This window comes from Canis lupus, chromosome 11 (assembly GCF_048164855.1).
Source record: "Canis lupus baileyi chromosome 11, mCanLup2.hap1, whole genome shotgun sequence".
NCBI lineage: Eukaryota > Metazoa > Chordata > Mammalia > Carnivora > Canidae > Canis > Canis lupus.
Window position 1 is genome coordinate 17,252,745 of NC_132848.1, and position 17,402 is coordinate 17,270,146.

A 17,402-nucleotide genomic window follows, 5' to 3' on the forward strand; every position below is an offset into this window, starting at 1 on the left:
CCCAAAGTGGGGATATTTTCTCAAACCAACGTAGATTAACAATTACATTATTCCCCCTGCCTCTTCTTATTCGTTCTTACTCTCCTCCCCTCTCACACACATTATGGCATAAATAGGTCTCTGTTGTAAAGAGGTAAATGACTGACGTACAACTGAGATCATCAGACTCTAGAATCCCAAATTACAGGATTGTTGCTGTGTGACCATTGCAGCCACTGCTTCAGTCACATCCATTTTGAAACCTAAGCTCATGCTGGAAGCCTTTGTCCAGCTTAGTGGTACTTGGTCACTACTGTTCAAAACAAGCCACGAACCACTCATGATGGGACTAGAAGGTCAGAGTTGAGGCTTACAAATGAGTTTAATCTGTGGGTCCTATAGATAAGAGCCCTGATGCGGTGGCTCCGGCCTGCATCACACTCATTTAGAAGGCTTAGGAAACTCTACGCTTATTTCTGGATCTCCAGTGAAGTGGTTTGGTAAGGGGGATCCCTGGGTGGCTCAGCAGTTTAGCACCTGCCTTCAGCCCAGGGTGTGACCCCGGGGTCCCGAGATCAAGTCCCATGTTGGGCTCCCTGCGAGGAGCCTGCTTCTCCCTCTGCCTGTGTCTCTGCCTCTCTCTCTGTGTCTCTCATGAATAAATAGTAAAGCCTTTAAAAAAAAGAGAGAGAGAAAGAAATGGTTTGGTAAGAAAGTCCTGTGTCATTGATAGAATAAGATACTTTTCCCATATTCTCCAATTTTGGGTTTTTTTATTTGTTTAGGTTTCACCTAAACATGTATCTGTCCGCGTAATTGCCCTCTTTCATTCTCTCGAAATGATATTTTTAATATTAATATTTATTTTTATCTATAATATTTATAAAGAGGAATATACTTAAAATAGCTGAAACAGATTAAAGCTATTTACATAAACTCAGCAAAATGCTGACTTTATACGTAATAAATTAGACGGAGCTCAGGTAGAGACTTACTGATACATTTAAGCTTCTCTCACGGCTGATCATCAGCCTTGGAGACTGTTCTCAGAACTTTAGATCATAAATGGTGAGTTTTGGTCAATGACTATGTGTAAAAGCAAGCGCAGTGCAGCCTCAACCTTCAGAACCCTTAGAGTTCCTTCTAAAGAATGCTTATCCTAGCAAAAGCTTGTGAAATATAAATCCTAATGCACGGCGCCTTGTCCTGTTTTTGACATTACTGTGAAACCTTCAAAAAAGAACATTTGTTTTTGAACTTTCTTTTCCAGGGCCTTTAACACTCATAAAAGAATTTTTCTTTATTGAAGAGTGGTCCAGTGATTTAGGAAATTAAACCCAAAGACCTCCAGCCACATCAGTGACAGCAAATGAGGTTAAATCATAAAACTTAGAAGTCCACATTATAGCATGAAATTCAAGGATCTGTTGAATGCACACCTGACTAGGAAAGAAGATGAAATCGTTTCTGAATCAGTTATGAAACAGAACTGAGTTATTTCTGATTTTAACTTACTGAAATCTACTTAAAGGGTGAGGAATATATGTAAACTACTACCATTGAGCAAAGGAAAGTATCTTTAATGCAATCAATCTGTATTAAGAGAATCCCGGCTTACAAATCGTGGAAGACAAGAGGCTAACTCCATCCTGTGCTGCTCAGACCACTTGCCACTGTGAAAACCACTATTTTTTTTTTTAAAGAATGACATACACACATGCCAGTTTTTAGAAGTGTTCTTGTACACTTGGTGATGTTTAATTTGGAAAAAATATATTAGAGGATACATGACAAAATTTCTCAAATATGTGAATATTTGTCATCTAAAAGTGAGATAAGACTCTGTGAAAGTAAATCTGTAGAGCAAAAGCAAGTGAGTAAATATTATAGCAAGGATGGTTTTACTCAATATGAGAAATCACAATTATACCTGTCCAACCACAAACATATCTCCATAGGAGGTAATGAAGCTTCTCATTTTACTTTCTACTCACAATTTTTGTTAATAAGAACAAAGGCTTTCACCAGATCACCATTTCATCAACTCTGCGTACGTTAGCAAAGAATTTGAGTGTGTCATTTCGGTTTAATAGGAAATGGACTCACAAAGGTCCTTTTGGAAACTAAGTTATTTTTAAGTAGAAGCATGTCAGTAGTTATTTCCCTGTGATTGGAACTATTGAAAATGGATATTAATTTCTAGCAAACCGATAGAGGGACTTTTTTGTACTTGATGGAATGCTGAGTTATATCTTCTTGGGAATTCTTATGTAATGCTAAGATTTTTACAGCCTTGATAAAGATCACTAACGTAGAATGTTAAAGAGCTGGGCTTTACTATTGCTTTTTCCTCATTCGGTCATGGAAAGTTACTTAGCCTCTCTGATTTTTATGTTTCCCAAATGAGAGGATCATACCATATGCTTGGGTTCCTTTACATTCCCCCACCCAGCTTCATTAGACATTATTTACATTAACATATATGAGTTTAAGGTATACAATATGGTTATTAGACACATGTGTACATTGCAAAATGATCATGACAGTAAAATTATTTAACACCTCCAACCCCTCAGATAATTTAGATTTTTGTGTATGTGTCATGATAAGATGTGCTCTCTTTCTTTTTTAATAATAAATTTATTTTTTATTGGTGTTCAATTTACCAACATACAGAATAACACCCAGTGCTCATCCCGTCAAGTGCCCCCTCAGTGACTGCCACCCAGTCACCCCCACCCTCCGCCCTCCTCCCCTTCCACCACCCCTAGTTCGTTTCCCAGGGTTAAGAGTCTTTATGTTCTGTCTCCCTTTCTGATATTTCCCACTCATTTTTTCTCCCTTCCCCTCTATTCCCTTTCACTATTATTTATATTCCCCAAATGAATGAGACCATATAATGTTTGTCCTCCGATTAAGATGTGCTCTCTTAACAGCTTTTAAGTATATACAATATAGTACCGTTAATTACAGTCACCATTAGATCCTCAGATCTCACTCATCTTATGGCTGGGAGTTTGTATCCTTTGACCAATATCTTCCCATTTCTCCTATCCTTCTGCCTCTAACAACAACCCTTTTGCTATTTCTATGAGCTTTGCTCTTTTAGGTTCCACATACGAGTGAAAACATACAGTATTTGCCTTTGTCTGTCTGACTCAGTTCACCTAGCCTAACGCCCAGTAGGTTCATGCATGTTGTCACAAAAGACAGAACTTCCTTCTTTTATTTCTTTTTTAATTAAAAAAAAAATTCCTTCTTTTATTATTGCTGAATAATATTTTATTTATATTTCCTTACATATATTATTTGAATAATTTATTTCATTATATATTATTTCAATATTAAAATATATTAATATATTAGTGAAATATAATAATTATATATATGTATCTCTCTCACATCATTGTCCATTCATATTGATGAACACTTAGGTTGCTTCCACCTTTGGCTATTGTAAATATCGCTGCAATAAACACCAGAGTGTAGATGTCTCTGTCTAAGAGACATGACTTCATGACTTCATGTCATGAAGACATAAATGACTTCATTTCCTTTGGACAAACATACAGAAATGGGATTATTGAATCATATGGTAGTTCTTTTTTTTTTTTGAGGACCATCCCTACTGTTTTCCATTGAAAACAACATTGACTACGCCAATTTGCATTTCTATCAACAGTGCACAAGGGTTCTCTTTTCTCCAAAGCCTCACCAACACTCACTGTTTATCCTTCGATACCAGCCACTCTAACAGATAACACCTCTAATGAGGTGATATCTCATCGTGGTTTTGATTTGCATTTCCCAGATTATTAGAGAGAGTGATCTTTTCATGTACCTGTTGGTCACTTGTATGTCTTCTTTGGAAAAATGTCTATTTACTTTCTTTGCCCATTTTAAAAATTAGGTTGTTTTTTTTCTTTAATCCTTAAAGAAAGGATTCCAAGTGCAAAAATAGCAAACACTATTATAAGTCATCAAGAGAAAAGATGGCCTAATGAATGGAATAGTTCATGATATTCCAATATATACATGATATGCTTATTGGAAGTGCTTGATGAGGTGAATTTCAGATGGGATTTGAAGAATGACCGGGATATCAATATGAAGAGAATTTCATAGCAAAAGGAGAGGAAGGCAAATTGTTGGCAGTGGCAAATTTGGAGAGAGTGAGAAAAACTTTCAGTGCGGTACTCTGGCCAGTTGGAAGGTATGATGAAGCTACTGTACATGACAGGAGTAGGCAAACTAGAATCAGTGGGTAAATTCTATTCTGTTTCTGTAAATAAAATTTCATTGGATTCCAGCCACACCATTTGGTTAGTTATTGTTCGTAGCTGCATTCCAGCTGCAACGGTTGCATTTCATAATTGTGACAGAGTCCCTGTAGCTGGAAAAATCCTAAAATGTTCACTACCTCACCATTTAAGGAAAAGCTCACTGACTTGTGCTATGAGGAATCATCATGTGGCCTCAGAAGGGAAAAATAGAAATACTCTGCCTCTGGGAAACCCCCAGAGGATTTCCTCTGTGGTTCTTTATTATTTTGAAGAGGAGTCACATGATAATTGTTAGAATATAAAAGACAATAATGGCTCAGTGGAAAAGCAGGAAGATCCTAGTGATTTACAGCAGCTAAATCCCTGTCTGAGGAACAAGAAGGTTGATTTACAATTTATTTAAATGACAGTAATTTGATACCTACAATATATGATATTTTGCGTAACGTCAAGTATTATTTCATCTTCAGTATTCAGCAATAAATCTTGCCATGGCTTTAAGGATTGGGGATTGTTAACTACAAAATAACTGTGCTGTGCCTGGTAGATGGAAGATATATGAGAAAGTTTTCATTTATTTCCTGTACCTCATTTTTCCTTTATTCATCTACTCATTTATTTTTTTCTTGGCCGAAGAGGAAATTCACTTCAAAAAGCTGTACTGCTGAAAAGTATTCGAAGGTGCAACTCAACTAAATTAGACAATTCAAAGATAAGTCTGTTACTAACTCAGCCCCAATTTTCCCTTGATTTGTGCCTTTTTCCTTTTTACATGGCAGATGTCTGGGTGAGTTTTCAGGTTAACTTAAAACCTGATGATTAGTTTCATGCGATTGGTGAAAAGTACTGCTATCCACAAAAATACCTAGTTTCAGACCCCATCAGCCTGTAAACATAATGGCGCCAGTACTATATCAATGTGATTCTAAAATTGCTTTTTAGGACTTTCGTTATTTAGTGCTGAGATAAAAATTTCTGAATCAGTTGGGCTTTCATTGAAATTGCTTGAGATTCGTAAGTAAATCTTTTGCTAAAATACTGGGAACAAGTTGAGAAACCATTGATTTTATTACCGGAAATGGGAAGACTACACTTTTTTGTTGTTGTGGTCCTATAGTCCCACTGTTTATTTAAGAGAGTTTACATCTTCCCACCACCCTTGGGTTTGACCTAGAATCAGACCAATGGGAGCACCTGCCTATAGGCTTGTCTTTGACAGGCAATAATTTTCTCAACCTCTCAACTTCAGTTTCCACATCTGTAGAATGAGACTAATAATCTCCCTCAAACAGCTGCTAAGAATTTTAAATGGGAGCCTAAGAAAACACATAGTAGGCCCTCTCCCTCATACATACCAACATTCTTATGTTGATGCTACAGAACCTGACTAGTATTTCTTATTACACAACAATCTACTTAGAATAAAGTCTTGTCACCTTATAAGACATGTTTCAGAACTACTGAAGAAACGGTGACAGTTGCCAGTACACGGAAGGGGATTGTGAATGATTAAACAGCTGCTCTGCTCTTAGGTCACTGGCCAGATTGGAATGACATAACACATTGTCCAGAGACGGCAAGCCGCTAATTGAAGAAGCCACTTTAATATTGATATCATATCCTTTCATCTAAATTTGCTCGAAAGTCAATATTTTGCAAATGAATGAAAATGTCAACCCCAAACCGACTTTCCATATGGGAGGCAAAAACGTTATTTAAAACCAACCTTACAAAAAAATAAAAAGAAAATAAATAAAATTTTAAAAAATAAATAAATGAAATAAAACCAACCTTACAAATAACCAACCTTACAAAAAAAAATTAAAATAAAATAAATAAAATTTTAAAAATAAATAAATAAAATAAAACCAACCTTACAAATATCACAAGAAATTCAGTCAAATAAATTCACTTTAGTGGGAAAAGAATTTGACAAAACTTCAAAAGAGACAGGGTCTATATAGTTCATTAAGAATATGGGGCACCCGAGTGGCTCAGTCGTTCTTTAAGTGTCTGCCTTTGGCTCAAGTAATGATCTCAGGGATCCCGGGATCTCAAAGGGTCTCCCACTCCCTTCTCTCTACCTTCTCCCCCTCACCTCGCTTACACTTGCTTTCTCTCATTCACTCTCTCTCTCTCAAATAAGCAAATAAGATCTTTTCTTAAGAAAAATGCAGTAATATTAAAAAATAAAAAGAAATATTTTATAAGTGTAAAAACATTGAGTTTTTAATGACAATTTGAAGGAATATACATCTAAGACGTTGCCACACTGCAAAATACTTGTATCTTAACGGTAGTTTGTCATAAAATGTGCTTTGTAAGTTAATTATTTTTTTGGAATTAAAATATAAGACAAACCACTGAATTTTAGAGTTTTTATTACGACTACTTCCAAAAAATGAGCCATATTGGAATAGCCTGTTGTCACTGCAACAGGAAGGGGAGAACAGAATACCTTTTTTCTGCATACCCTGGGATAACCCAAGAATCAAGACTTAATCATATCTTGGCAACTATTGCAAATAGTTAATTAAGACTATTAATAAAAATTATAAATATATAATTATAAACATTGTGAAAATTATAACAAATTTTTGGATTAATCAGTATAAAGCAGGTAAGTTTCATTTGGACAATTTTGTGTATTTCTACATTCTCTTTGCACACTGCTTCTTTTCCACCTTTAACAGAAAATCACCTATCTTTTGGGGAAATGCATCTTTTCTAGGGCTTAGATTCCTGCCAGTAAGAATCTCAGGCTAAAACTATATATTCTTTGATATTTTTGGTATAATAAGGATATTTCACTTCCATGATTAGGGTATTTTTAATTATAATACTTTGCTGATAGATCGCATTCCTCCTATGCTCATTTGTTAAAATTATACATATCTGGATGATGAGGTAATTATATATAAATAGGATTATTATTTTTAAAATATTTTTGAAGTATTACAAATGTTTAGCAGCGTTCTGTGTTTTGGGTCTGTTGATCAAGCCCTACTATTTTTTTGTTATAAATTCACATGAACATAATGACTATGTACTTGGTTCTCAGAAGCTGAATTTTTAGGGTTTGTGTTTTGAGGGTTTAGCTCATAGTGGTAAGTGCTCTGACAAGACCTTTAGTATATCAGTTACCTGATCTCTCTCTGGGTAAACATGTCTTCTATTTTGACTACTTGACGTCTGTGAATTAGTCCAAAACTGGAAAAAATAATTTACCATAATTTACTATATCTTAAAACACAAAAAAATTAAAGGAAAAAAATCTTTTCAGTTAGAGAATTACCAACTGTGTTGTTAGTAAAATTAACAGAAATAAAATTATAGAAGCTTTTTAAATTTTCAGCAATACGAATAATTCACTATATATAAGATAATACAATAGGCAAGTAATGGCAGTATGAATATTTTCTTTTTCTCTATGAAGCACACCCCAATTATATCTTTATATAGGATTTTTTCTATCATTAGTTTTAAAGTAAAGGCTATTTTAGCAGTTTTAGTTAATAATTTTTTTAACAAAATATATGGAAATATTAAGACAAAAATTAGTAGTCCATGGTTGGACATCTTATAAGTAAAGTGTCCTAGCTTCTTCTAGTTGGAGTTGAGTCCTACAATCTTCTATTTGTCTATTCCTTGTGTTAAATTCCTGCTTTCCTATTCTCTCCATTAAAATATATTTATATTAATATCCTTAAAATGAGACCTGGTGAGTAAGAATTAAATCCAATCTGTGGCAAGTGTGATAGGTAATCTAACACACAATTAGTCTTACAATTTTTTTTTAATTTAGGCAGCATATGAGCATGAAAATATTAGGAAACCCAAAACTTTTCAAGGAGTTTGCATTGAAATCCTACATGTGACTGAGAGTGGGAGTAAAAGAGAAAAAGACAAAATCTTTGGAAGTCTGTAATCTGTGCTGAAACAACCAACTACATAAAGATCAGAGCAAGTCAGGAGTAAAGTGACCCTGAATAAAACATTAGAACAGTTTGATGGGACATTATGTGACTTTTAAAGGTCACACATCTAGAGACTGAACCAAATAAACCTTAAATCTCCTGAAATCATGCCAAGTGCTATTACTACCACCATCATATATCACTCAGACGCGTAGCTATGTCAAATTCCAGCACTTGAATCTTCATAAGAGACAACATTTGGGGGGCTTATATGCGCTCCATCAATGAAGAGAATGGTGTAGATGGTCTGAAACATCAAATAGTAATAAATAACTTATCCTTGGTTTTGTTACACACTGCAATTCTATATTTTTGTCTGAAATAGTTTTACGTTAATAAACACATTTTAACTACTGTTAGGATGAGTTTAGATTATATAAACAAAATGTCAAATATCTGCAAAATTAAAATCAACAGTAATGGGTAAACTCCAGCCTTCTCCCTTCACAGAAAATGAACAAAAAAACAGTTTTTCAATGCTTCTTCTGGGAAGGCAACTTGAAAATATAAGTATTTAAGATGCCATTTCATATTACGCAGCCCACTCCCTTCTTCTTCCTGAATGTTCAGGGTTCGGAGCACATAGGTATCTTACTGACGACAGCTGGACATCAGGTTCACATAGAAATGTTGCTGTTGCTCTCAGACAATACCCGCTTCTTATCATTCCTGGTGCCCTGGAGACTTCCAAGAACAGTGCTGATAGAAGGATCCTGGAGGCGAAGGGGTTTTTGACAAGCAATCTCATTTCTGATGGCATTTAGTTTCCATATGAATGAATTTCCCATAGAATAATGCTCTAGATTTACCTCAATCTTCTTGCTCCTTCCTTTCCTTTAAAGAGGGAATCAGGGATCCCTGGGTGGCGCAGCGGTTTGGCGCCTGCCTTTGGCCCAGGGCGCGATCCTGGAGACCGGGGATCGAATCCCACGTCGGGTCGGGCTCCCGGTGCATGGAGCCTGCTTCTCCCTCTGCCTATGTCTCTGCCTCTCTTTCTCTCTCTGTGACTATCATAAATAAATTAAAAAAACTTAAAAAAAAAAAAAAAGAATGTGCTTTAAAAAAAAATAAATAAAGAGGGAATCATCAGATTATGGAGTTAGGGAAAGGGGCGCGAGGCACACACAGCTCAACTCTTTCCTCCTCGTCTTCATCTTTTGTATTTTTCTGACTGCAGAAGACATGTCCTTCTGATAAGTTTGATAGTGAAGTCTCTAGTCTGGCATTAGGAGTCCTGGGAATTCCCAGCACTTCCTGTGACTTGTGCAGATGTATATCAGTGAGCACACAATTATTTCCTGATATTTTCCGATTATTTCCTTCAGTTTGGAGGGAGCCAGTGCCAATTTAGACCAATGGTGAAATAGCATGTGACACTTGTCGGTGTGCTGGTGATTAGCTAAGGAATGATTATCTTATCTCTTTTTTGCTGACCCAGCAACTATCAACTATTATAGTTGGTAAAGCTACAGGGTAGTGGAGCCTGAAAATACCTGCTTCCAGAATGGACCTTCTGTTTCCATCAATGGACAAAAAATATATATATATATTTTAATATTCCAGTTGGGATTGATTTCATGGGTGTGTGAAGTATGCAGGTGCACAGGGTTATGGGCTTAGAAGCTCCCACTGTTTGATTTAGTGCTCTATGGTTGACATCTTGAAATTCTTCATATTTTTTTAATAAGGAGTCTCAACATTTTTATTTTGCACTGAGCTCTGCAAAATGTGTACCCAGTAATGACTCCAGCAAAACCTAATTAGTTCTAGCTAGTAAAGGATTTTTAATGGCTGACAATACCATCTTCTCGTAACTAAAATAGAAAGGGGAAAAAAGAATATATTTAAAGATATTATTGTTTAGACATTAAATTTACATGCTGAACTTCCAGAAGCAATGTCAGTAGGCAACTATCCAACCACACAACAGAAATATTCCATCTGACATCCTGCATAGGCTAGAGAGCACAGATCCTTTTATAGTTGTTATTAAAAAAGAAGACTAAGATGAAGACAAAAAAGAGGGAAAGGAGAAAGAGGAGGTGAAGGAAGTGGAGAGGGCAGAGGGAGGGGAGGGGAAAATTGTAAAGAGAGAAGGAAAAGGGATTTTTTTTTTTTTTTAATTTTGCTTGCTAGGGAAGCCACATGGCCTCTGCCCTATAATTTTAGTCCTGCCTCCCAAGTCTTACATGGGAACCTGTTTGGTGAAGATTGTCACTTTTGAAAACTTAGCTTCAAGAGTGTGAAAAATGAAATTTTACCTTTCCATCCTCTAAGTTAGCGGAAGAGAAGCTCATTGAAACAACCTGCAATATTTGCCGTAGACAGGATTGATCTAATTCCGGGATTCAGCATTAGGAAGCCATCGTAAAGCTGCATCTTTCAGAGGAAAGGCTGTGAACACTATCTCATTAATGGCTATTTTTCTCTCCATTTTAACTCCACACCAGATTTTTCTCCTCAATTCCTGATCCCTATACTTAACTATTCACTAGAAATTTCCACTTGATGTCTGATTGACACCTCAAACTCCACCTAAGCAACGCTTATTATGCCTTCTCCTAACTGTCTCTTCCGTAATTATTCCCTTACTCTGTATTTGGTTCTACAACATCCTGGGTTACTACAGTTAAAAACTTGGAATCATTCTTTCCAACCCCATACCGAATCAATTATGCTGACTTGCAGACAGTGATTTCAACATACCTCCTAATTATTTTGTTTTCTCCAATTCCACTAAAACCAATCGATATCTCTATGTCCATTGTTTCTTTTCTCCTAAAAATCTTATCCATGTAAATTTTCTGTTAAAGTATCTTTAAAATATAACAAACAAAAATGCAACTCTGATCATGATGTGCGCTTGCGGAACCATTTCTCAGTTACAAAACAAAAGGTTGCTTTGACTATACATCCAACTTCTTAATTTGCGGCATGGGAATCTCTACCTTCTCTAACTTTCCTTTCCATCTTCAAGTTTTTCACATTTCAACTTGTACTTTCATGTTCCACCCATATTGAACTTCTTTGCCGAGGCTACAGGCTTTCTCTCTACACGCTATAGCTTTGCATGAAGAGGCCTACCACCTATTCTCCAAATTTTGACTATTTCCCATTCTTTGGTAAGAACTTGGCTTAAAGTTAAGCCAACTTCTCAGAAGTTTTCTCACTGTCTTCCTCCCCCAACCCTAGATCATTATGCCCTACTTTCTGATCTCGTTGTATTCTTTGTTTCCTACACTAAGCGTGGTAACTACTTCTGTGATTGTCTATATTCCATAAAAAAACTGTACATTCTACGGGGTCTAAGGACATGATGACTCTCGTTTTGGTGCAGCTCCATGACTGACAAACTTCTCATGCATGATATGCTCTCGACGGTCTTATGGCAAATAGAATGAATGGATAAGTGAATGGATAAATACATAAATGATTAGATGAAAGACATTAATTTATGGTGTCCACCCCAGAGGTCTACAGTACAATCACTTTCATCCTTCTCTTACAATTTGTAACCTTGTGAAATATCCATCATCTAGCTCAGATTTTGGACTGTTTCTTGATAGCTTTATTTCTTTTACACCAGTATTCTATAAACACGCATGCACAAACTTACACACATACATATATAACTTGTTCTATTGTATTGGTGCACAGTCTCTCAGAAATGATAGTTCCATCCAGCTTAGAAGCGAAACTCTTCTTTTTTCCTATTCTCTGACATCAGTGGAACTAAATACATAGAAAAGTAGGACTGGTCAGGAGGAGGAAGAGTGTATGTGGGATCAGGTGTCATTCCAAATTCTAGTATTCCCACTCCTGCTTTGTTTTAAATCTCCCTCAAGTTTAGAACTTGGAGATATCATTGTGAATCAAATTCATCTGATTGCCCTCAAAATGTTCATTATTGTCACAATTTACCAGTTTTAAGGAATATTTCCATTGTCACAAAATTGCAAACACGTTTTTGAACTTTACTCATGACTTCAACCCTGTGTGGAGAACCCTACTATTCTTTTCCCATAACCTGGTAAAGACATCTCTAAATTTTTCAGGTCTTTAATATTTTATTCATATCATTGGTTTAATAACAAACACATTCTCTTGATTTCATATATAATACTCCTTTTTTGCTAAAAAAAAAAAGCCTTTCTCATGTTGTCATTTTTGTTGTTGTTATTGCCTGCATGTTCTTCACTTGCCTTTTGCTTAGATATTTTCTCTACCTCCTTCAGTTTAGTAACTATTTTCCTGACTTTCTTGACTTTTGCATCATTTCATTTCAAGAAATATCCCTTATTCATGGTGGTTATCACATTTGTGATGTCACTTTATTTTTATGTGTGTCTGATTAATATCTCTCTCATTCAGTAGATTATATGAAACAAGGGTCCTTGTCTCTTCGTGCTCACAGTTGCAATCCCTGCACCTAGCATATTAATTTGTACCTGAGAGGCTACTAATACATGGTTCAGAATGAATAAATGATTTGTAATTTTTCAAGGTATGGAGTATGTGAATTTATAAGTCAAATTGAAGAACATTTAGTCAAGTTAAATACATAAAAGTTATCATCCTCATATATAAGATACAGGGAAGAAATGAGAACGTGAAAAGAAGGTTGAGAAAGGAAACTACCGTTCAGGATGCTTCCTATTTTACAGCATTCTACTATAATTCTCACTATAAACCCACAGTCTTTCTATTTTATTATTTTCATTTTATGAGTGAGAGACACGTGATGCGAAGTTTAAGTAATTGCGTCAACTCCCTAAGCCTAGGAAGTGCTGAGGCTGGAATGAGGAACCAGATCTAATCATCTCCAAAGCCCACCCTCCCTCCACCACTCCATGACTGAACGACTTGAGCTTGTGACCTCACGTTCCCTCTGAAATCCTGTACAGCCTTGCTTCTGGTCTTTCATCGGAAGAATGAGTTCAGTGGAAATTGTGAGTTTAAACCTATCTTAGACTCACATCTTCCTAATTGCCTTTTCTCTCTTTCCTATAAGTGCAGCCACAATTTAAATGCTTCTGCAATTGTTGATTACTGCATTTACACTATGCCAGATGTTATCTCGCTTGAATTGTGCCCACACACTGCAGGTGCAAAATGGAGGCCACAATTGAGAAAATTTGGACTTAAGCATCTCTGTATTTTCATTTAATCTATATGCTTGGCCATATAAATCATTTTCTTCTGATTTTTTTCCAGCTTTCTCTTTGCCTGGCAGACTTATTTTATATTACTTCAAAAGTTTTTAAGAGTGAGATTACTATGTTACATTTTTTTAAATAAAAATATCCTCATCTTTGAGGTAACTTTGCATTTCCCCAGACTACAAAAAAGAGTATCCTTGCGCATTTTTATTTGCACAAAAAAGAGCTAAACCAGTCATGCTTTCCACAGAGCAGACCACTATATGGGATGTGGTCATAAAATATCAAAAATATATAAGCAAATGGAGCTGTATAATCCCACAATTACTCTTCTATGAGTCATCTAAGGAATCTAAATCCCAATATAAGGAAATGAGTCCCTTTACATTGCCTCTTAATTTTTTTAATATGTTCTCTGTTCCCTATCCTATGCTATCATCTCTAAAAATGTAAAACTTAAACTTTGTTGCATTCACAGTGGTATTTCTATTGGTTGCTATACGTAAACTAGTGAGGAATCATTCTGGTGTTTCCATAAATATGCTCATTTTAGGATACATTTTAGGTCACTATTTCATAGCATCTGAGCAACCACTCTATTTCATTAAATCTAAGACATAGTTAATTGTATGATACAAAAAAATAAAAGGGCATTGTCAATGAAAACTTTTAAAATTTTATCCTTTGGAAGAATATCCTTTTAAAAAAATATTTTATTTATCTATTGATTTATTTATTTGAAAGAGAGACAGCATGCGTGGAGAGGAGCAGATGGGAAAGGGGGGAGAAGAATGTCTAGCAGACTCCCCACTGAGCATGGAGTCCACCCAGGGCTCAATCCCAGGACCCTGAAATCATGACCTGAGCTGGAACCAGTAGCTTGATGCCTAACCAACTGAGCCACCCAGGCATTCCTGGAGAAATATCTTTTTGACTCAATCTAGACTTCTGTTTTCTGTATCACTTATATATACATTAAAAAGAAAATATAAGAGAAATATTTTTGAGAAATAATTTGAATAAGATATTCCTAAAAATCCTTTCATTCAGTGTCTAGCTGTTTTGAATTTCAGAATTGTCAATCTCTGTATTTTGCCTCAGAATAACATCTCCTATAACATCAAAGGTATTGGTGACACAGTGATGTATAATTTCTCTGAAAAGTTCTTTACTTTTGTCTCCAGAGTAGTGTTCTATACCACTTATTTATGGTCTGCAGACTTGATTTTTTTTTCCTCTAACTTTCCAGAAGGAGGCACAGAATATTCATAGGTAACAATGAGAAACCATATTTTCTTAAGAGGTTCTGAAATATCTTGTTGATTTGAAAAAGAAGGACTGTGATTGTCCAGTCACAGCACCAGAAATAACAGTCAGGGTTCCCCAAGTCCAGGCAACTGTCCCCTGGTTGGCCTATGACAATTTTAAGAGACCTCAACATTTCAAAGAACTTAAAATATAGATAGATAGATGATAGATAGATAGATGATAGATAGATAGATGATAGATAGATAGATAGATAGATAGATAGATAGATAGATAGCTGTTTCTTAAATAAAATAAAAGTAAGGTAACCCCATAGTAACCTGTATCAGCTGGTGTTATACCATGTCTGGAAAAATGCTTCTGGTAGATGTCTGCCACCATATTTCTACTATGGTAGGTTCAATGAAGTAACGTATTATCGATATTCTCTCCTGTGATTTTAGACTTAACTATAGTTTTCCTAGTTCTTTGGAATCTAGGTCACTCTGCACATCATACTTTCCTCATATTATGCTTTAATTTGTTTAAATATTTGGAGAAATAGCTACTAAGGATTGCCGTCTGATAGAAAGGAGCATGTAGCTAAAATTTATGGGTACTTATCTATTATGAACAAGCCACTTTGATAGAGGCTTTATACCTACTTTTGCATTTAAACTCTAGGAACAATTCAAATTTTATAATTACCATCTTTAAAATGATGTAACAGGCGATTTATTTTTTTACATGATAATCCATAGTAGAGCTGGATTTTATAATTTTATAAAATGATGTAACAGGGAATTGATTTTGCTACATGATAATCCATAGTAGAGCTGGATTTTATAATTGAAATTTTAGGTGACCTTTTAACATCTCCTTTTTTTTATTCTAACTTTTAATTCCATATAAGTTGGCCAACATGTATTAGCTTCCTTATCTTTTATTTTTCATGTTATTTTCTCCATCTAGGAAGTCATCATCACTTACACCTCATATCTATGCTTATTACAATGAAAATCACATTTGATGGTTAATTTTGTGTTTTAGGTATCGGTGTGTCTTACCCTCAACATACTCTATGATCATTCCCAAGAAGTCCTGCTTGCTAATGTCCCTTGATAATCTGATTGGCCAAGTTTCTCAATCATAGCTAAGATTTAAAGCTTCTAAGGGAGGAGCGCCTGGGGGGCTCAGTGGTTGAGCATCTGCCTTCAGCTCAGGGTGTGACTCCAGGGTCCCGGGATCGAGTCTCTCATTGGGCTCCCCACAAGGAGTCTGCTTCTCTCTCTGCCTGTGTCTCTGCCTCTCTCTGTGTGTCTCTCATGAATAAATAAATAAAACTTAAAAAAAAAAAAGAAAAAAAACTTGTATGGAAATAGGCAGTAAAGATGAAGGCCCGAGATCAGAGACTGCAAAGTTGGGGCACTGCCTGGATGTTTACCTGGGGAGGCAAAGTGGTACATAGGAAGCAGCAACCTCTATACCCGAGGAAGCAGGAAGACTCCAGTGTAATACTGAGCCTGGCCATCACACTGTCAATGACTCACTTTTAGCTCAGTCCTTTATTCTGAATAAAAGATAGATTTAGAATTATATACAGCCAGACTGCCATGGAGTTGACTGAGGTACAACTTTTTAACACATTAGATGAAAGGGACTGTGTGCCCAGGTGTATTATGATATATCAGCAGAAATGTGTACAAAAGTTTGTATTCGAAACCAGAAATTTAAGAATCAGAGATTAGCTGTTTTAAGTTAAGCAAGAAAGCTCACCTTATCTGATCATAAAGAAAGAAGGATCTGGGTCTCCATAATTTTTTGTTTGCTTGAAAGATTTACTGATTCTTCTCTCTGGGCATATATGTGTAAATGCCTGGAGGTGGGGGATGGGATGTTACCTGAAATAGCATCCTCCACATAACCTCAGCGGGTCCAATTCTCTTCAGTTGACTGTATGGTCTGTAACATATTTTCCTAATAACTCGCCTGAGGATATTGCTGTACCCAAGTCTTAATTATTTAAAACTTTCTCACTGTAGCTATGGGAGACAGAAGAAACTGAACTGAAGCAAAATTGAGCTAGGACTCCGCAAAGTGATGGTTTTGTAAAAATACCTGCTAGCTACTATGTTGCCATTAATTTCTTCATTTTAAAAGTTAAGTTGGAAAAAAAAAAACTAGTTAATTGAGGGTTTCATTACTTAAGGTTTTATTGCATACAAATAACAGTACAATGAGAATATACAAATTAGCTCAGCAAATAGAAAACTTCACTTATTTTATGCCTCATTGAAGGATAGAAGTATCAAGGAAGGTCCCCAGGGATCAGAATGTGTATTGGTATTATTCAACATATTCATTAAGCAGTCAGTGGAAAATGTAAACGAGCGCACATCCAAATCTGTAATAATGAAATGCTAGAAGCTAGAGATAATAAATCAGCTTGATCAAAAATACAGATGGATCTGGACAGCTGGAGAAATTATTCAGATGAGAAAGAGATGAGATTTAATGGAAAGAATAGTAGAATAATGCATTTAAAAAAGAATAGATAGCGGTAAAAAAATAATAAGATACATAAGTAATTATTTTAGCAGATTTGTTGATAAACTGAACAGTGTCACAACAATGTAGGATAACTGTATTCCAAGTTACCTAAGTTAAATAATTGGAAAGGAAGAGAAAAATTATACCACCACTTAGCAAGAGAATAAAGTTCTATCTATAAGCTCACTGGAGATTTTATAAGGTTAGCC